This window comes from Drosophila biarmipes, unplaced genomic scaffold (genome assembly GCF_025231255.1).
Source record: "Drosophila biarmipes strain raj3 unplaced genomic scaffold, RU_DBia_V1.1 ptg000023l, whole genome shotgun sequence".
NCBI classification, from domain to species: domain Eukaryota; kingdom Metazoa; phylum Arthropoda; class Insecta; order Diptera; family Drosophilidae; genus Drosophila; species Drosophila biarmipes.
In genome coordinates, this window is record NW_026114540.1 from 577,289 (window position 1) to 599,121 (window position 21,833).

Consider the following 21,833-nt stretch of genomic DNA (forward strand, 5'->3'; position numbering starts at 1 on the left):
AAGTCCAAACATTATCAGGTACAAATTGTTGTACAAGAACTTTGGAGAAAGAGTCTTGAGTGGAGCCGCTGCCTGATACGCTGCAAGAAAGATGGCGGCAAATCGAGCCGGATTTACACATTTTAAGCCAAATTGAAATTCCAAGGTTCGTAAATTCCTTGTTTAGTATAGAGTGCGAGGTTACTTTTCGGACAGACTTGACAATTGCCTTACACTGGATTACAATGCCCACAACCCAGCTTAAGTGTTTCGTAGCCAATCGGGTGTCAACTATTCAAATAAAGTCCGCGAACATCAAATGGCGACAGGTTCAACGAATGCACTTGGCCAAAGAAAAACCAATTGCCAACTCAGCGGACAACGCTTTAGAATTACGAAAAGTGGTAACTTTTAAATATGACGATGCCAGCATCGAGAGAACTATAATTGAAAGGCTCACCAGCAGAATCTCTTCATATACTCGAATTGTCCGGATTGAGCTCTCATGTTTCGAATTTTCAACGGCGTTCCTTCCAGCAAAGTGCCTTGTGCCTCACAGCCAAACGAACTTGATGCCAATGAAATTCGGAAGGCATTTATCATCCTCTCCACAATTCAAAGCCTAAGTTTCGCAACGGATTTAACTGACATACAAAAGGGAATTTGGCCGTATTTATCTGCTTTGCGACCAAAGCAGTTCACGTTGAACTTGTATCTGACATATGTTTAAAACATTTCGTTGGACGCAGAGGACTTCCAGAGAGCTTTTGGTCCAGCGTTAAGCGTTGTGTCAGCCTTTCAAGTTTCAGATGCCAGAGGCTCTAAATCAGTTACAAGAGCGTTACGATAAGAAAGTATTAATTTTTATTGAGCATGTCACCAGTTTATACAGCATTTTTCGCATCAAGAAGGGCGACCCGTGCATAGTGGTTCCGTCAGAGGCCAAAAATCAAAAAATGTGATGACAGATTTTTTATAACAAAATGTATCGAAATTCTCTCTTAAGAGTCTAAACTTCTCTATGGCATACCGGATTTTACTGGAAATCTAACGGTACTTTCTAAAAATAGATTTGCAATCGTGAACACGTGTTCATTTTGGCAACGCAGCTGCGCCTTGGAAGTTATTTCTCTCTTTCAATTCGCCCTTTAAAGTGATTAGACGTACGCTGCAGTGCTCCGATTTGAAATTGAAGGTATTTACTTAAAATTGAGATATTAATAATTAACTTTCCTGAAAATGTTTTTTCGTAAAACTAATTTTATCGAATAACCCTTTTTTGTGTATTTTTTGAAAGTATATTTTATGTTTTTTAACCTTTTAGTTATGTTCCAAGAAAACCCAGAACTTGGTATGTATGTTTTTATGATCGTCTTATTTTAGGTTGCTTAGGTTGCTTATATTTTAAAATTAGCTGCAGAAACTTGCAGATGTGTGTTTACTACTTAGATTACTAAAGCAGTTAAAGGTGAGTCTTTGCTTATTGTGCTGTTGCGCTTTTGCGCTGTTGCTTTGTCTTCGTCTTTAGTGCTTTGTGTTTTTGCAAAAATATCAATTTGTAAATTATTATTTAAACTTTGATTTTGGATTTTGATAGGTGTATCGCAAAAATGTGTTTTTGTTTTGTTGTTTCCGATGTGCAAGCGGATATTGAAAACAACGTCTACATTATTCCAGAGTTGAGCGAAGTATCCAATAAAATTGAGAACCTCTGCAAAACAATTGTAACTTTAGGAAAACGGAAAAAATCTGCAGTTACTAAATATCAATCTGGATGGCTTAGTAAAAACATTCAATTTCCATAAAACGACCCTATTGCAAATCAAATCAAATAGAGAAAAGTGCTTATCGGGGCCGTCCTAAACTTGATTTTGAGGCGGCTTCAGAGAGAAAAAAGCGATGACGTGTAGGTCAGCTCATTAAAATAGAGGAATCCGCTGTTTCTTCTCTACGCAATGATGATCGAAATCAAAATTTCCTGCCGGCAGATCCCATGGAAGTTATTTTGCTTTTAATGGAGACCTCCATGACGAAGCTCCAATATTTGCTAATAAGAAACTTTTTAAATAGCAAAATATCCTTTGAATTTTTTCCCAGTTACCAAAGAGTACTACATAAGTCTTAAAAAAATAAGATACCCTTATGGTATTTATATAGACGAATCTCGAGCGAAAGTCGAACTATAAAGCTTACTAGACAATACGGCATCTAGTAAAATAGAGCTTCAAAATAACTGAACAATATACAAAAATGTTTGAGTAAAGAAGTTCGCCCAAGATTTTACGAATTTGGCTTATCTCCACTACATTCTTATATACGCTTCTTTGAATACTTTTTACATATTTCATATAAGGTAAAGGTCAAAATGTGGCAAATCCGCGATGAAGAAAAGAAGATGCAAGTATTGAACAGGAAGAAACACATTCAGGAATTTCGCGAAAAAATGGGAATACTAGTGGACAAACCTAGAGATGGAGGTAGAGGAAGTCAATTTTATGACATAAACTCTAGCGAAGACCCTTCAGATACCATTTAAACGATAGAATTTTGAGATATCGGTACTTGAGAACCTTCGAGAGCATGTAAAGTTTTCTTTAGAAGCAATAATTCGGTCTCGTTTATCAGCTGATGAGTGGACGCTGCAATTTTCAATCACCAAATCTATAGGAGCAGCCAGAGCAGTGTATAGATACATCGCAATGGTCGATCCCTGAAGCCTCACAAGATGATATTTTTAAGACCCAGGATCTTAAAGATGCCCTAGCACGGTTTTGAAAAATCGAATCATTTGAGGAGACTAGGTTTACGCTTGAAGAAGAAGAGTGCATTCAACATTTCTTTAAGCACGCTGTTATTCTTGACTTTGGTCGAATTCAAGTCCGCTTGCCATTTGCGCAATCCCCAACTAGTCTCGGAAGTTCATTGGAAACTTCCAGACGGCGTTTCCTTCAGCTTGAACGGCGATTAAGACGCCTACCTGAACAAAAGAAAATGTACACCAATTTTATGCAAGAATACATGGATCTTGGCCACATTGACTTTTATATTAACCAACCTCATTGGGAATACTAGTGGACAAACCTAGAGATGGAGGTAGAGGAAGTCAATTTTATGACATAAACTCTAGCGAAGACCCTTCAGATACCATTTAAACGATAGAATTTTGAGATATCGGTACTTGAGAACCTTCGAGAGCATGTAAAGTTTTCTTTAGAAGCAATAATTCGGTCTCGTTTATCAGTCAGAACCTTCGAGAGCATGTAAAGTTTTCTTTAGAAGCAATAATTCGGTCTCGTTTATCAGCTGATGAGTGGACGCTGCAATTTTCAATCACCAAATCTATAGGAGCAGCCAGAGCAGTGTATAGATACATCGCAATGGTCGATCCCTGAAGCCTCACAAGATGATATTTTTAAGACCCAGGATCTTAAAGATGCCCTAGCACGGTTTTGAAAAATCGAATCATTTGAGGAGACTAGGTAAACAAAAAGGTTTACGCTTGAAGAAGAAGAGTGCATTCAACATTTCTTTAAGCACGCTGTTATTCTTGACTTTGGTCGAATTCAAGTCCGCTTGCCATTTGCGCAATCCCCAACTAGTCTCGGAAGTTCATTGGAAACTTCCAGACGGCGTTTCCTTCAGCTTGAACGGCGATTAAGACGCCTACCTGAACAAAAGAAAATGTACACCAATTTTATGCAAGAATACATGGATCTTGGCCACATTGACTTTTATATTAACCAACCTCATTATGTCATCATCATGCAGTGTTGCGATCACAAAGCTCAACAACTAAACTGCGAGTTGTTTTCGATGCCTCCGCAAAAACTACATCAAATTTGTCTCTGAATGGCATCCTAATGCTTGGACCCACAATCCAACTAAATCTGATTCTAACTCTGCTGGCATTCAGACTACAAAAGTTTGTTTTCGTCAGCCGACATAACTAAAATGTATCGGCAATTCAGATCGATTCTAAAGATCGTAATTTCCAGCTCATTCCAGCTACAGTTATTTCGATTAAACACAGTAACTTATGGCCTGGTAAGTGCCCCATTTTTAGCGATTAAAAGTCTTAACTACATCGCCAAGAGATACGAAAACGAATTCCCAATAGAATCTCATACTTTACAGAATGATATGTATGTGGTTGACTTTCTCACAGGAGCCGACCGCTTAGAGGACTTGCAAGTGAAAATGCTTCAGACCGAGAACATTTTTCAGCGAGCAGTTTTGAAGTTGTCAAAATGAAACTTTAGTGGTAAGAGTGATTTGGATGGTAAAGAAGTGACAAAGGCCTTGGGAATGTCATGGAAACCGCAAACGAATATATTTTGTTTCCGCTTTGATCTGCCGAAATCCGAAGCTTCCTCCAAGAGGCAAGTTATTTCTGTCATTGCAAGATTGTACGACATACTTGGACTCCTAAGTCCAAACATTATCAGGTACAAATTGTTGTACAAGAACTTTGGAGAAAGAGTCTTGAGTGGAGCCGCTGCCTGATACGCTGCAAGAAAGATGGCGGCAAATCGAGCCGGATTTACACATTTTAAGCCAAATTGAAATTCCAAGGTTCGTAAATTCCTTGTTTAGTATAGAGTGCGAGGTTACTTTTCGGACAGACTTGACAATTGCCTTACACTGGATTACAATGCCCACAACCCAGCTTAAGTGTTTCGTAGCCAATCGGGTGTCAACTATTCAAATAAAGTCCGCGAACATCAAATGGCGACAGGTTCAACGAATGCACTTGGCCAAAGAAAAACCAATTGCCAACTCAGCGGACAACGCTTTAGAATTACGAAAAGTGGTAACTTTTAAATATGACGATGCCAGCATCGAGAGAACTATAATTGAAAGGCTCACCAGCAGAATCTCTTCATATACTCGAATTGTCCGGATTGAGCTCTCATGTTTCGAATTTTCAACGGCGTTCCTTCCAGCAAAGTGCCTTGTGCCTCACAGCCAAACGAACTTGATGCCAATGAAATTCGGAAGGCATTTATCATCCTCTCCACAATTCAAAGCCTAAGTTTCGCAACGGATTTAACTGACATACAAAAGGGAATTTGGCCGTATTTATCTGCTTTGCGACCAAAGCAGTTCACGTTGAACTTGTATCTGACATATGTTTAAAACATTTCGTTGGACGCAGAGGACTTCCAGAGAGCTTTTGGTCCAGCGTTAAGCGTTGTGTCAGCCTTTCAAGTTTCAGATGCCAGAGGCTCTAAATCAGTTACAAGAGCGTTACGATAAGAAAGTATTAATTTTTATTGAGCATGTCACCAGTTTATACAGCATTTTTCGCATCAAGAAGGGCGACCCGTGCATAGTGGTTCCGTCAGAGGCCAAAAATCAAAAAATGTGATGACAGATTTTTTATAACAAAATGTATCGAAATTCTCTCTTAAGAGTCTAAACTTCTCTATGGCATACCGGATTTTACTGGAAATCTAACGGTACTTTCTAAAAATAGATTTGCAATCGTGAACACGTGTTCATTTTGGCAACGCAGCTGCGCCTTGGAAGTTATTTCTCTCTTTCAATTCGCCCTTTAAAGTGATTAGACGTACGCTGCAGTGCTCCGATTTGAAATTGAAGGTATTTACTTAAAATTGAGATATTAATAATTAACTTTCCTGAAAATGTTTTTTCGTAAAACTAATTTTATCGAATAACCCTTTTTTGTGTATTTTTTGAAAGTATATTTTATGTTTTTTAACCTTTTAGTTATGTTCCAAGAAAACCCAGAACTTGGTATGTATGTTTTTATGATCGTCTTATTTTAGGTTGCTTAGGTTGCTTATATTTTAAAATTAGCTGCAGAAACTTGCAGATGTGTGTTTACTACTTAGATTACTAAAGCAGTTAAAGGTGAGTCTTTGCTTATTGTGCTGTTGCGCTTTTGCGCTGTTGCTTTGTCTTCGTCTTTAGTGCTTTGTGTTTTTGCAAAAATATCAATTTGTAAATTATTATTTAAACTTTGATTTTGGATTTTGATAGGTGTATCGCAAAAATGTGTTTTTGTTTTGTTGTTTCCGATGTGCAAGCGGATATTGAAAACAACGTCTACATTATTCCAGAGTTGAGCGAAGTATCCAATAAAATTGAGAACCTCTGCAAAACAATTGTAACTTTAGGAAAACGGAAAAAATCTGCAGTTACTAAATATCAATCTGGATGGCTTAGTAAAAACATTCAATTTCCATAAAACGACCCTATTGCAAATCAAATCAAATAGAGAAAAGTGCTTATCGGGGCCGTCCTAAACTTGATTTTGAGGCGGCTTCAGAGAGAAAAAAGCGATGACGTGTAGGTCAGCTCATTAAAATAGAGGAATCCGCTGTTTCTTTTCTACGCAATGATGATCGAAATCAAAATTTCCTGCCGGCAGATCCCATGGAAGTTATTTTGCTTTTAATGGAGACCTCCATGACGAAGCTCCAATATTTGCTAATAAGAAACTTTTTAAAAAGCAAAATATCCTTTGAATTTTTTCCCAGTTACCAAATAGTACTACATAAGTCTTAAAAAAATAAGATACCCTTATGGTATTTATATAGACGAATCTCGAGCGAAAGTCGAACTATAAAGCTTACTAGACAATACGGCATCTAGTAAAATAGAGCTTCAAAATAACATCATTGAAACTATGCTTGAAAATATAATTTAATTGGTTATGGAACTTCGATGGAAGTACAGGGCATAGCGAGTATAAGCAAAAGTTTTCAAACGGTGATTTGGACGACAGAAGCTTACTTGTAACATCCTACGTACCTCTCCAACTTACTCAAATAGATAATACAATAATTTGAAAAAACCCCCGGCCATCATCGACTCGTTACTGTCGACCAATAAGATTTCAATTTAAGAAAGAGACCGCGAAAGTGTCGAAAGACGAAGCAGAATATTTTGACAACAGAACTGAACAATATACAAAAATGTTTGAGTAAAGAAGTTCGCCCAAGATTTTACGAATTTGGCTTATCTCCACTACATTCTTATATACGCTTCTTTGAATACTTTTTACATATTTCATATAAGGTAAAGGTCAAAATGTGGCAAATCCGCGATGAAGAAAAGAAGATGCAAGTATTGAACAGGAAGAAACACATTCAGGAATTTCGCGAAAAAATGGGAATACTAGTGGACCAACCTAGAGATGGAGGTAGAGGAAGTCAATTTTATGACATAAACTCTAGCGAAGACCCTTCAGATACCATTTTAACGATAGAATTTTGAGATATCGGTAATTGAGAACCTTCGAGAGCATGTAAAGTTTTCTTTAGAAGCAATAATTCGGTCTCGTTTATCAGCTGATGAGTGGACGCTGCAATTTTCAATCACCAAATCTATAGGAGCAGCCAGAGCAGTGTATAGATACATCGCAATGGTCGATCCCTGAAGCCTCACAAGATGATATTTTTAAGATCCAGGATCTTAAAGATGCCCTTGCACGGTTTTGAAAAATCGAATCATTTGAGGAGACTAGGTTTACGCTTGAAGAAGAAGAGTGCATTCAACATTTCTTTAAGCACGCTGTTATTCTTGACTTTGGTCGAATTCAAGTCCGCTTGCCATTTGCGCAATCCCCAACTAGTCTCGGAAGTTCATTGGAAACTTCCTCGGCGTTTCCTTCAGCTTGAACGGCGATTAAGACGCCTACCTGAACAAAAGAAAATGTACACCAATTTTATGCAAGAATACATGGATCTTGGCCACATGGACTTTTATATTAACCAACCTCATTATGTCATCATCATGCAGTGTTGCGATCACAAAGCTCAACAACTAAACTGCGAGTTGTTTTCGATGCCTCCGCAAAAACTACATCAAATTTGTCTCTGAATGGCATCCTAATGCTTGGACCCACAATCCAACAAAATCTGATTCTAACTCTGCTGGCATTCAGACTACAAAAGTTTGTTTTCATCAGCCGACATAACTAAAATGAATCGGCAATTCAGATCGATTCTAAAGACCGTAATTTCCAGCTCATTCCAGCTGCAGTTATTTCGATTAAACACAGTAACTTTTGGCCTGGTAAGTGCCCCATTTTTAGCGATTAAAAGTCTTAACTTCGTCGCCAAGAGATACGAAAACGAATTCCCAATAGGAGCTCATACTTTACAGAATGATATGTATGTGGATGACTTTCTCACAGGAGCCGACCGCTTAGAGGACTTGCAAGTGAAAATGCTTCAGACCGAGAACATTTTTCAGCGAGCAGTTTTGAAGTTGTCAAAATGAAACTTTAGTGGTAAGAGTGATTTGGATGGTAAAGAAGTGACAAGGCCTTGGGAATGTCATGGAAACAGCAAACGAATATATTTTGTTTCCGCTTTGATCTGCCGAAATCCGAAGCTTCCTCCAAGAGGCAAGTTATTTCTGTCATTGCAAGATTGTACGACATACTTGGACTCCTAAGTTCAAACATTATCAGGTACAAATTCTTGTACAAGAACTTTGGAGAAAGAGTCTTGAGTGGAGCCGCTGCCTGATGCGCTGCAAGAAAAATGACGGTAAATCGAGCCGGATTTACACATTTTAAGCCAAATTGAAATTCCAAGGTTCGTAAATTCCTTGTTTAGTATAGAGTGCGAGATTACTTTTCGGTCAGACTTGACAATTGCCTTACACTGGATTACAATGCCCACAACCCAGCTTAAGTGTTTCGTAGCCAATCGGGTGTCAACTATTCAAATAAAGTCCGCGAACATCAAATGGCGACAGGTTCAACGAATGCACTTGGCCAAAGAAAAACCAATTGCCAACTCAGCGGACAACGCTTTAGAATTGCGAAAAGTGGTAACTTTTAAATGTGACGATGCCAGCATCGAGAGAACTATAATTGAAAGGCTCGGCTCACCAAGAGAATCTCTTCATATACTCGAATTGTCCGGATTGAGCTCTAATGTTTCGAGTTTTCAACGGCGTTCCTTCCAGCAAAGTGCCTTGTGCCTCACAGCCAAACGAACTTGATGCCAATGAAATTCGGAAGGCATTTATCATCCTCTCCACAATTCAAAGCCTAAGTTTCGCAACGGATTTAATTGACATACAAAAGGGAATTTGGCCGTATTTATCTGCTTTGCGACCAAAGCAGTTCACGTTGAACTTGTATCTGACATATGTTTAAAACATTTCGTTGGACGCAGAGGACTTCCAGAGAGCTTTTGGTCCAGCGTTAAGCGTTGTGTCAGCCTTTCAAGTTTCAGATGCCAGAGGCTCTAAATCAGTTACAAGAGCGTTACGATAAGAAAGTATTAATTTTTATTGAGCATGTCACCAGTTTATACAGCATTTCTCGCATCAAGAAGGGCGACCCGTGCATAGTGGTTCCGTCAGAGGCCAAAAATCAAAAAATGTGATGACAGATTTTTTATAACAAAATGTATCGAAATTCTTAAGAGTCTAAACTTCTCTATGGCATACCGGATTTTACTGGAAATCTAACGGTACTTTCTAAAAATAGATTTGCAATCGTGAACACGTATTCATTTTGGCAACGCAGCTGCGCTTTGGAAGTTATTTCTCTCTTTCAATTCGCCCTTTAAAGTGATTAGACGTACGCTGCAGTGCTCCGATTTGAATAATTTAACATGAATTATGAAATTGAAGGTATTTACTTAAAATTGAGATATTAATAATTAACTTTCCTGAAAATGTTTTTTCGTAAAACTAATTTTATCGAATAACCCTTTTTTGTGTATTTTTTGAAAGTATATTTTATGTTTTTTAACCTTTTAGTTATGTTCCAAGAAAACCCAGAACTTGGTATGTATGTTTTTATGATCGTCTTATTTTAGGTTGCTTAGGTTGCTTATTTAAACTTTGATTTTGATAGGTGTATCGCAAAAATGTGTTTGTGTAATGGAACCAACGCCGAAAAAATGAAGAAATTGATTTCCGATGTGCAAGCGGATATTGAAAACAATGTCTACATTATTCCAGAGTTGAGCGAAGTATCCAATAAAATTGAGAACCTCTGCAAAACAATTGTAACTTTTGGAAAACGGAAAAAATCTGCAGTTACTAAATATCAATCTGGATGGCTTAGTAAAAAAGAATCAATTTCCATAAAACGCCCCTATTGCAAATCAAATCAAAAACTTAAACTTGATTTTGAGGAGGCTTTAGAGAGAACAAAGCGACGACGTGTAGGTCAGCTCATTAAAATAGAGGAATCCGCTGTTCCTTCTCTACGCAATGATGATCGAAATCAAAATTTCCTCCCGGCAGATCCCATGGAAGTTATTTTGCTTTTAATGGAGACCTCCATGACGAAGCTCCAATATTTGCTAATAAGAAATTTTTTAAATAGCAAAATATCCTTTGAATTTTTTCCCAGTTACCAAAGAGTACTACATAAGTCTTAAAAAAATAAGATACCCTTATGGTATTTATATAGACGAATCTCGAGCGAAAGTCGAACTATAAAGCTTACTAGACAATACGGCATCTAGTAAAATAGAGCTTCAAAATAACATCATTGAAACTATGTTTGAAAATATAGTTTAATTGGTTATGGAACTTCGATGGAAGTACAGGGCATAGCGAGTATAAGCAAAAGTTTTCAAACGGTGATTTGGACGACAGAAGCTTACTTGTAACATCCTACGTACCTCTCCAACTTACTCAAATAGATAATACAATAATTTGAAAAAACCCCCGGCCATCATCGACTCGTTACTGTCGACCAATAAGATTTCAATTTAAGAAAGAGACCGCGAAAGTGTCGAAAGACGAAGCAGAATATTTTGACAACAGAACTGAACAATATACAAAAATGTTTGAGTAAAGAAGTTCGCCCAAGATTTTACGAATTTGGCTTATCTCCACTACATTCTTATATACGCTTCTTTGAATACTTTTTACATATTTCATATAAGGTAAAGGTCAAAATGTGGCAAATACGCGATGAAGAAAAGAAGATGCAAGTATTGAACAGGAAGAAACACATTCAGGAATTTCGCGAAAAAATGGGAATACTAGTGGACAAACCTAGAGATGGAGGTAGAGGAAGTCAATTTTATGACATAAACTCTAGCGAAGACCCTTCAGATACCATTTTAACGATAGAATTTTGAGATATCGGTAATTGAGAACCTTCGAGAGCATGTAAAGTTTTCTTTAGAAGCAATAATTCGGTCTCGTTTATCAGCTGATGAGTGGACGCTGCAATTTTCAATCACCAAATCTAAAGCAGCAGCCAGAGCAGTGTATAGATACATCGCAATGGTCGATCCCTGAAGCCTCACAAGATTGATATTTTTAAGACCCAGGATCTTAACGATGCCCTAGCACGGTTTTGAAAAATCGAATCATTTGAGGAGACTAGGTAAAAAAATAGGTTTACGCTTGAAGAAGAAGAGTGCATTCAACATTTCTTTAAGCACGCTGTTATTCTTGACTTTGGTCGAATTCAAGTCCGCTTGCCATTTGCGCAATCCCCAACTAGTCTCGGAAGTTCATTGGAAACTTCCAGACGGCGTTTCCTTCAGCTTAAACGGCGATTAAGACGCCTACCTGAACAAAAGAAAATGTAAATTTGTCTCTGAATGGCATCCAACAAAATCTGATTCTAACTCTGCTGGCATTCAGACTACAAAAGTTTGTTTTCATCAGCCGACATAACTAAAATGTATCGGCAATTCAGATCGATTCTAAAGACCGTAATTTCCAGCTCATTCCAGCTACAGTTATTTCGATTAAACCCAGTAACTTATGGCCTGGCAAGTGCCCCATTTTTAGCGATTTAAAGTCTTAACTTCATCGCCAAGAGATACGAAAACGAATTCCCAATAGGATCTCATACTTTACAGAATGATATGTATGTGGATGACTTTCTCACAGAAGCCGACAGCTTAGAGGACTTGCAAGTGAAAATGCTTCAGACCGAGAACATTTTTCAGCGAGTAGGTTTGTAGTTGTCAAAATGAAACTTTAGTGGTAAGAGTGATTTGGATGGTAAAGAAGTGACAAAGGCCTTGGGAATGTCATGGAAACCGCAAACGAATATATTTTGTTTCCGCTTTGATCTGCCGAAATCCGAAGCTTCCTCCAAGAGGCAAGTTATTTCTGTCATTGCAAGATTTTACGACATACTTGGACTCCTAAGTCCAAACATTATCAGGTACAAATTCTTGTACAAGAACTTTGGAAAAAGAGTCTTGAGTGGAGCCGCTGCCTGATGCGCTGCAAGAAAGATGGCGGCAAATCGAGCCGGATGTACACATTTTAAGCCAAATTTAAATTCCAAGGTTCGTAAATTCCTTGTTTAGTAAAGAGTGCGAGATTACTTTTCGGTCAGACTTGACAATTGCCTTACACTGGATTACAATGCCCACAACCCAGCTTAAGTGTTTCGTAGCCAATCGGGTGTCAACTATTCAAATAAAGTCCGCGAACATCAAATGGCGACAGGTTCAACGAATGCACTTGGCCAAAGAAAAACCAATTGCCAACTCAGCGGACAACGCTTTAGAATTGCGAAAAGTGGTAACTTTTAAATGTGACGATGCCAGCATCGAGAGAACTATAATTGAAAGGCTCACCAGCAGAATCTCTTCATATACTCGAATTGTCCGGATTGAGCTCTCATGTTTCGAGTTTTCAACGGCGTTCCTTCCAGCAAAGTGCCTTGTGCCTCACAGCCAAACGAACTTGATGCCAATGAAATTCGGAAGGCATTTATCATCCTCTCCACAATTTGAAGCCTAAGTTTCGCAACGGATTTAATTGACATACAAAAGGGAATTTGGCCGTATTTATCTGCTTTGCGACCAAAGCAGTTCACGTTGAACTTGTATCTGACATATGTTTAAAACATTTCGTTGGACGCAGAGGACTTCCAGAGAGCTTTTGGTCCAGCGTTAAGCGTTGTGTCAGCCTTTCAAGTTTCAGATGCCAGAGGCTCTAAATCAGTTACAAGAGCGATACGATAAGAAAGTATTAATTCTTATTGAGCATGTCACCAGTTTATTCAGCATTTTTCGCATCAAGAAGGCCGACCCGTGCATAGTGGTTCCGTCAGAGGCCAAAAATCAAAAAATGTGATGACAGATTTTTTATATCAAAATGTATCGAAATTGTCTAAACTTCTCTATGGCATACCGGATTTTACTGAAAATGTAACGGTACTTTCTAAAAATAGATTTGCTATCGTGAACACGTGTTCATTTTGGCAACGCAGCTGCGCTTTGGTTTATGCTTTCAATCTCTTTCAATTCGCCCTTTAAAGTGATTAGACGTACGCTGCAGTGCTCCGATTTGAATAATTTAACATGAATAATGAAATTGAAGGTATTTACTTAAAATTAAGATATTAATAATAAACTTTCCTGAAAATGTTTTTTCGAAAAACTAATTTTATCGAATAACCCTTTTTTGTGTATTTTTTGAAAGTATAGTTTATGTTTAGTTAACCTGTTAGTTATGTTCCAAGAAAACCCAGAGCTTGGTATGTATGTTTTTATGATCGTCTTATTTTAGGTTGCTAAATATTTTAAAATTAGCTGCAGAAACTTGCAGATGTGTGTTTACTACTTAGATTACTAAAGCAGATAAAGGTGAGTCTTTGCTTATTGTGCTGTTGCGCTTTTGCGCTGTTGCTTTGTCTTCGTCTTTAGTGCGTTGTGTTTTTGCAAAAATATCAATTTGTAAATTATTATTTAAACTTTGATTTTGGATTTTGATAGGTGTATCGCAAAAATGTGTTTGTGTAATGGAACCAACGCCGAAAAAATGAAGAAATTGATTTCCGATGTGCAAGCGGATATTGAAAACAACGGCTACATTATTCTAGAGTTGAGCGAAGTATCCAATAAAATTGAGAACCTCTGCAAAACAATTGTAACTTTTGGAAAACGGAAAAAATCTGCAGTTATTAAATATCAATCTGGATGGCTTAGTAAAAAATAATCAATTTCCATAAAACGCCCCTATTGCAAATCAAATCAAATAGAGAAAAGTGCTTATCGGGGCCGTCCTAAACTTGATTTTGAGGAGGCTTTAGAGAGAACAAAGCGACGACGTGTAGGTCAGCTCATTAAAATAGATGAATCCGCTGTTTCTTCTCTACGCAATGATGATCGAAATCAAAATTTCCTCCCGGCAGATCCCATGGAAGTTATTTTGCTTTTAATGGAGACCTCCATGACGAAGCTCCAATATTTGCTAATAAGAAACTTTTTAAATAGCAAAATATTCTTTGAATTTTTTCCCAGTTACCAAAGAGTACAACATAAGTCTTAAATTTTCGTGCGAAAGTCGAAAGCTTACAAAGCTTACTAGACATTACGGCATCTAGTAAAATAGAGCTTCAAAATAACATCATTGAAACTATGCTTGAAAATATAGTTTAATTGGACATGGAACTTCGATGGAAGTACAGGGCATAGCGAGTATAAGCAAAAGTTTTCAAACGGTGATTTGGAGGACAGAAGCTTATTTGTAACATCCTACGTACCTCTCCAACTGGTTACTCAAATAGATAATACAATAATTTGAAAAAACCACCGGTCATCATCGACTCGTTACTGTCGACCAATAAGATTTTAATTTAAGAAAGAGACCGCGAAAGTGTCGAAAGACGAAGCAGAATATTTTGACAACAGAACTGAACAATATACAAAAATGTTTGAGTAAAGAAGTTCGCCCAAGATTTTACGAATTTGGCTTATCTCCACTACATTCTTATATACGCTTCTTTGAATACTTTTCACATATTTCATATAAGGTAAAGGTCAAAATGTGGCAAGTACGCGATGAAGAAAAGAAGATGCAAGTATTGAACAGGAAGAAACAGATTCAGGAATTTCGCGAAAAAATGGGAATACTAGTGGACAAACAAAGAGATGGAGGTAGAGAAAGTCAATTTTATGACATAAACTCTAGCGAAGACCCTTCAGATACCATTTAAGCGATAGAATTTTGAGATATCGGGAATGGAGAACCTTCGAGAGCATGTAAAGTTTTCTTTAGAAGCAATAATTCAGTTCGTTTATCAGCTGATGAGTGGACGCTGCAATTTTCAATCACCAAATCTAAAGCAGCAGCCAGAGCAGTGTATAGATACATCGCAATGGTCGATCCCTGAAGCCTCACAAGATTGATATTTTTAAGACCCAGGATCTTAACGATGCCCTAGCACGGTTTTGAAAAATCGAATCATTTGAGGAGACTAGGTAAAAAAATAGGTTTACGCTTGAAGAAGAAGAGTGCATTCAACATTTCTTTAAGCACGCTGTTATTCTTGACTTTGGTCGAATTCAAGTCCGCTTGCCATTTGCGCAATCCCCAACTAGTCTCGGAAGTTCATTGGAAACTTCCAGACGGCGTTTCCTTCAGCTTAAACGGCGATTAAGACGCCTACCTGAACAAAAGAAAATGTAAATTTGTCTCTGAATGGCATCCAACAAAATCTGATTCTAACTCTGCTGGCATTCAGACTACAAAAGTTTGTTTTCATCAGCCGACATAACTAAAATGTATCGGCAATTCAGATCGATTCTAAAGACCGTAATTTCCAGCTCATTCCAGCTACAGTTATTTCGATTAAACACAGTAACTTATGGCCTGGCAAGTGCCCCATTTTTAGCGATTTAAAGTCTTAACTTCATCGCCAAGAGATACGAAAACGAATTCCCAATAGGATCTCATACTTTACAGAATGATATGTATGTGGATGACTTTCTCACAGAAGCCGACAGCTTAGAGGACTTGCAAGTGAAAATGCTTCAGACCGAGAACATTTTTCAGCGAGCAGGTTTGAAGTTGTCAAAATGAAACTTTAGTGGTAAGAGTGATTTGGATGGTAAAGAAGTGACAAAGGCCTTGGGAATGTCATGGAAACCGCAAACGAATATATTTTGTTTCCGCTTTGATCTGCCAAAATCCGAAGCTTCCTCCAAGAGGCAAGTTATTTCTGTCATTGCAAGATTGTACGACATACTTGGACTCCTAAGTCCAAACATTATCAGGTACAAATTGTTGTACAAGAACTTTGGAGAAAGAGTCTTGAGTGGAGCCGCTGCCTGATGCGCTGCAAGAAAGATGGCGGCAAATCGAGCCGGATGTACACATTTTAAGCCAAATTGAAATTCCAAGGTTCGTAAATTTCTTGTTTAGTATAGAGTGCGAGGTTACTTTTCGGTCAGACTTTCAACGGCGTTCCTTCCAGCAAAGTGCCTTGTGCCCCACAGCCAAACGAACTTGATGCCAATGAAATTCGGAAGACATTTATCATCCTCTCCACAATTCATAGCCAAAGTTTCGCAGCGGATTTAATTGACATACAAAAGGGAAATCGTCTTAGTCCAAATCTTAGAAAATTGATTTCGTTCGTAGCTGAAGCTGATATTGGCAATCGATCTTTACAAATTATTCGAGTTGGCGGACGTCTAGCAAACGCCCCAATCCTTGTCTATGCGAGATTCCGATTGCTTCTTCCTAGTGATCATTTGTTTACCTTGAACATCTTTGCAAAGTCAATATGCATGCACGCCGCAAATCGCTAATTGGATTACTAAGACTTCAAATATGGATCGCAAACTCTCGTCGCACCACCTCCAACGTGGCCATAAAATGTTTTCATTGTTGCCATTACAAACCCAGGCTAATGCAACAAATTATGGGATCCCAACCAGCGGAAAGGCTGATTCTAACCAAGCGGTTTGCCATCTCATTTGTACATCTATGTAAACCATCCTACCTCCTATCGGATTCGATGAAAGGTTCCATATAATACTTATATGGCCGTATTTATCTGCTTTGCGACCAAAGCAGTTCACGTTGAACTTGTATCTGACATATGTTTAAAACATTTCGTTGGACGCAGAGGACTTCCAGAGAGCTTTTGGTCCAGCGTTAAGCGTTGTGTCAGCCTTTCAAGTTTCAGATGCCAGAGGCTCTAAATCAGTTACAAGAGCGATACGATAAGAAAGTATTAATTCTTATTGAGCATGTCACCAGTTTATTCAGCATTTTTCGCATCAAGAAGGCCGACCCGTGCATAGTGGTTCCGTCAGAGGCCAAAAATCAAAAAATGTGATGACAGATTTTTTATATCAAAATGTATCGAAATTGTCTAAACTTCTCTATGGCATACCGGATTTTACTGAAAATGTAACGGTACTTTCTAAAAATAGATTTGCTATCGTGAACACGTGTTCATTTTGGCAACGCAGCTGCGCTTTGGTTTATGCTTTATTTTTGCTTTATTTCTCTCTTTCAATTCGCCCTTTAAAGTGATTAGACGTACGCTGCAGTGCTCCGATTTGAATAATTTAACATGAATAATGAAATTGAAGGTATTTACTTAAAATTAAGATATTAATAATAAACTTTCCTGAAAATGTTTTTTCGAAAAACTAATTTTATCGAATAACCCTTTTTTGTGTATTTTTTGAAAGTATAGTTTATGTTTAGTTAACCTGTTAGTTATGTTCCAAGAAAACCCAGAGCTTGGTATGTATGTTTTTATGATCGTCTTATTTTAGGTTGCTAAATATTTTAAAATTAGCTGCAGAAACTTGCAGATGTGTGTTTACTACTTAGATTACTAAAGCAGTTAAAGGTGAGTCTTTGCTTATTGTGCTGTTCCGCTTTTGCGCTGTTGCTTTGTCTTCGTCTTTAGTGCTTTGTGTTTTTGCAAAAATGTCAATTTGTAAATTATTATTTAAACTTTGATTTTGGATTTTGATAGGTGTATCGCAAAAATGTGTTTGTGTAATGGAACCAACGCCGAAAAAATGAAGAAATTGATTTCCGATGTGCAAGCGGATATTGAAAACAACGGCTACATTATTCTAGAGTTGAGCGAAGTATCCAATAAAATTGAGAGCCTCTGCAAAACAATTATAACTTTTGGAAAACGGAAAAAATCTGCAGTTACTAAATATCAATCTGGATGGCTTAGTAAAAAATAATCAATTTCCATAAAACGCCCCTATTGCAAATCAAATCAAATAGAGAAAAGGGCTCATCGGGGCCGTCCTAAACTTGATTTTGAGGAGGCTTCAGAGAGAACAAAGCGATGACGTGTAGGTCAGCTCATTAAAATAGAGGAATCCGCTGTTTCTTCTCTACGCAATGATGATCGAAATCAAAATTTCCTGCCGGCAGATCCCATGGAAGTTATTTTGCTTTTAATGGAGACCTCCATGACGAAGCTCCAATATTTGCTAATAAGAAACTTTTTAAATAGCAAAATATCCTTTGAATTTTTTCCCAGTTACCAAAGAGTACTACATAAGTCTTAAAAAAATAAGATACCCTTATGGTATTTATATAGACGAATCTCGAGCGAAAGTCGAACTATAAAGCTTACTAGACAATACGGCATCTAGTAAAATAGAGCTTCAAAATAACATCATTGAAACTATGCTTGAAAATATAGTTTAATTGGACATGGAACTTCGATGGAATTACAGGGCATAGCGAGTATAAGCAAAAGCTTTGAAACGGTGATTTGGACGACAGAAGCTTATTTGTAACATCCTACGTACCTCCCCAACTGGTTACTCAAATAGATAATACAATAATTTGAAAAAACCCCCAGCCATCATCGACTCGTTACTGTCGACCAATAAGATTTCAATTTAAGAAAGAGACCGCGAAAGTGTCTAAAGACGAAGCAGAATATTTTGACAACAGAACTGAGCAATATACAAAAATGTTTTAGTAAAGAAGTTCGCCCAAGATTTTACGAATTTGGCTTATCTCCACTAAATTCTTATATACGCTTCTTTGAATACTTTTTACATATTTCATATAAGCTAGAGGTCTAAATGTGGCAAGTACGCGATGAAGAAAAGAAGATGCAAGTATTGAACAGGAAGAAATACATTCAGGAATTTCGCGAAAAAATGGGAATACTAGTGGACCAACCTAGAGATGGAGGTAGAGGAAGTCAATTTTATGACATAAACTCTAGCGAAGACCCTTCAGATACCATTTAAGCGATAGAATTTTGAGATATCGGGAATTGAGAACTTTCGAGAGCATGTAAAGTTTTCTTTAGAAGCAATAATTCAGTTCGTTTATCAGCTGATGAGTGGACGCTGCAATTTTCAATCACCAAATCTAAAGCAGCAGCCAGAGCAGTGTATAGATACATCGCAATGGTCGATCCCTGAAGCCTCACAAGATTGATATTTTTAAGACCCAGGATCTTAACGATGCCCTAGCACGGTTTTGAAAAATCGAATCATTTGAGGAGACTAGGTAAAAAAATAGGTTTACGCTTGAAGAAGAAGAGTGCATTCAACATTTCTTTAAGCACGCTGTTATTCTTGACTTTGGTCGAATTCAAGTCCGCTTGCCATTTGCGCAATCCCCAACTAGTCTCGGAAGTTCATTGGAAACTTCCAGACGGCGTTTCCTTCAGCTTAAACGGCGATTAAGACGCCTACCTGAACAAAAGAAAATGTAAATTTGTCTCTGAATGGCATCCAACAAAATCTGATTCTAACTCTGCTGGCATTCAGACTACAAAAGTTTGTTTTCATCAGCCGACATAACTAAAATGTATCGGCAATTCAGATCGATTCTAAAGACCGTAATTTCCAGCTCATTCCAGCTACAGTTATTTCGATTAAACACAGTAACTTATGGCCTGGCAAGTGCCCCATTTTTAGCGATTTAAAGTCTTAACTTCATCGCCAAGAGATACGAAAACGAATTCCCAATAGGATCTCATACTTTACAGAATGATATGTATGTGGATGACTTTCTCACAGCTTAGAGGACTTGCAAGTGAAAATGCTTCAGACCGAGAACATTTTTCAGCGAGCAGGTTTGAAGTTGTCAAAATGAAACTTTAGTGGTAAGAGTGATTTGGATGGTAAAGAAGTGACAAAGGCCTTGGGAATGTCATGGAAACCGCAAACGAATATATTTTGTTTCCGCTTTGATCTGCCAAAATCCGAAGCTTCCTCCAAGAGGCAAGTTATTTCTGTCATTGCAAGATTGTACGACATACTTGGACTCCTAAGTCCAAACATTATCAGGTACAAATTGTTGTAAAAGAACTTTGGAGAAAGAGTCTTGAGTGGAGCCGCTGCCTGATGCGCTGCAAGAAAGATGGCGGCAAATCGAGCCGGATGTACACATTTTAGGCCAAATTGAAATTCCAAGGTTCGTAAATTTCTTGTTTAGTATAGAGTGCGAGGTTACTTTTCGGTCAGACTTTCAACGGCGTTCCTTCCAGCAAAGTGCCTTGTGCCCCACAGCCAAACGAACTTGATGCCAATGAAATTCGGAAGACATTTATCATCCTCTCCACAATTCATAGCCAAAGTTTCGCAACGGATTTAATTGACATACAAAAGGGAAATCGTCTTAGTCCAAATCTTAGAAAATTGATTTCGTTCGTAGCTGAAGCTGATATTGGCAATCGATCTTTACAAATTATTCGAGTTGGCGGACGTCTAGCAAACGCCCCAATCCTTGTCTATGCGAGATTCCGATTGCTTCTTCCTAGTGATCATTTGTTTACCTTGAACATCTTTGCAAAGTCAATATGCATGCACGCCGCAAATCGCTAATTGGATTACTAAGACTTCAAATATGGATCGCAAACTCTCGTCGCACCACCTCCAACGTGGCCATAAAATGTTTTCATTGTTGCCATTACAAACCCAGGCTAATGCAACAAATTATGGGATCCCAACCAGCGGAAAGGCTGATTCTAACCAAGCGGTTTGCCATCTCATTTGTACATCTATGTAAACCATCCTACCTCCTATCGGATTCGATGAAAGGTTCCATATAATACTTATATGGCCGTATTTATCTGCTTTGCGACCAAAGCAGTTCACGTTGAACTTGTTTCTGACATATGTTTAAAACATTTCGTTGGACGCAGAGGACTTCCAGAGAGCTTTTGGTCCAGCGTTAAGCGTTGTGTCAGCCTTTCAAGTTTCAGATGCCAGAGGCTCTAAATCAGTTACAAGAGCGATACGATAAGAAAGTATTAATTCTTATTGAGCATGTCACCAGTTTATTCAGCATTTTTCGCATCAAGAAGGCCGACCCGTGCATAGTGGTTCCGTCAGAGGCCAAAAATCAAAAAATGTGATGACAGATTTTTTATATCAAAATGTATCGAAATTGTCTAAACTTCTCTATGGCATACCGGATTTTACTGAAAATGTAACGGTACTTTCTAAAAATAGATTTGCTATCGTGAACACGTGTTCATTTTGGCAACGCAGCTGCGCTTTGGTTTATGCTTTATTTTTGCTTTATTTCTCTCTTTCAATTCGCCCTTTAAAGTGATTAGACGTACGCTGCAGTGCTCCGATTTGAATAATTTAACATGAATAATAAAATTGAAGGTATTTACTTAAAATTAAGATATTAATAATAAACTTTCCTGAAAATGTTTTTTCGAAAAACTAATTTTATCGAATAACCCTTTTTTGTGTATTTTTTGAAAGTATAGTTTATGTTTAGTTAACCTGTTAGTTATGTTCCAAGAAAACCCAGAGCTTGGTATGTATGTTTTTATGATCGTCTTATTTTAGGTTGCTAAATATTTTAAAATTAGCTGCAGAAACTTGCAGATGTGTGTTTACTACTTAGATTACTAAAGCAGTTAAAGGTGAGTCTTTGCTTATTGTGCTGTTCCGCTTTTGCGCTGTTGCTTTGTCTTCGTCTTTAGTGCTTTGTGTTTTTGCAAAAATGTCAATTTGTAAATTATTATTTAAACTTTGATTTTGGATTTTGATAGGGGTATCGCAAAAATGTGTTTGTGTAATGGAACCAACGCCGAAAAAATGAAGAAATTGATTTCCGATGTGCAAGCGGATATTGAAAACAACGGCTACATTATTCTAGAGTTGAGCGAA

General features: G+C 37.8%; 1 protein-coding gene and 1 long non-coding RNA gene across 10 annotated transcripts in view; both read right to left on the reverse strand.

Annotated features, from left to right (window-relative positions):
- LOC108033085 (vacuolar protein sorting-associated protein 41 homolog) overlaps window positions 1-21,833 on the reverse strand; it is a 94,189-nt gene that overhangs the window by 30,610 nt on the left and 41,746 nt on the right. The gene's annotated exons all lie outside the window — the stretch shown is intronic.
- LOC127012147 (uncharacterized) overlaps window positions 9,828-21,833 on the reverse strand; it is a 36,826-nt gene continuing 24,820 nt past the window's right edge. Inside the window, exons 2-3 of one of the 3 annotated variants that reach the window (XR_007765672.1) lie at window positions 18,871-20,722; window positions 9,828-10,983 (exon numbers count right to left, since the gene is read on the reverse strand). This is a non-coding gene — a long non-coding RNA (uncharacterized LOC127012147). The remainder of the gene's footprint in view (window positions 10,984-18,870; window positions 20,723-21,833) is intronic. The other 2 variants (XR_007765671.1, XR_007765670.1) reach the window with 2 other exon arrangements.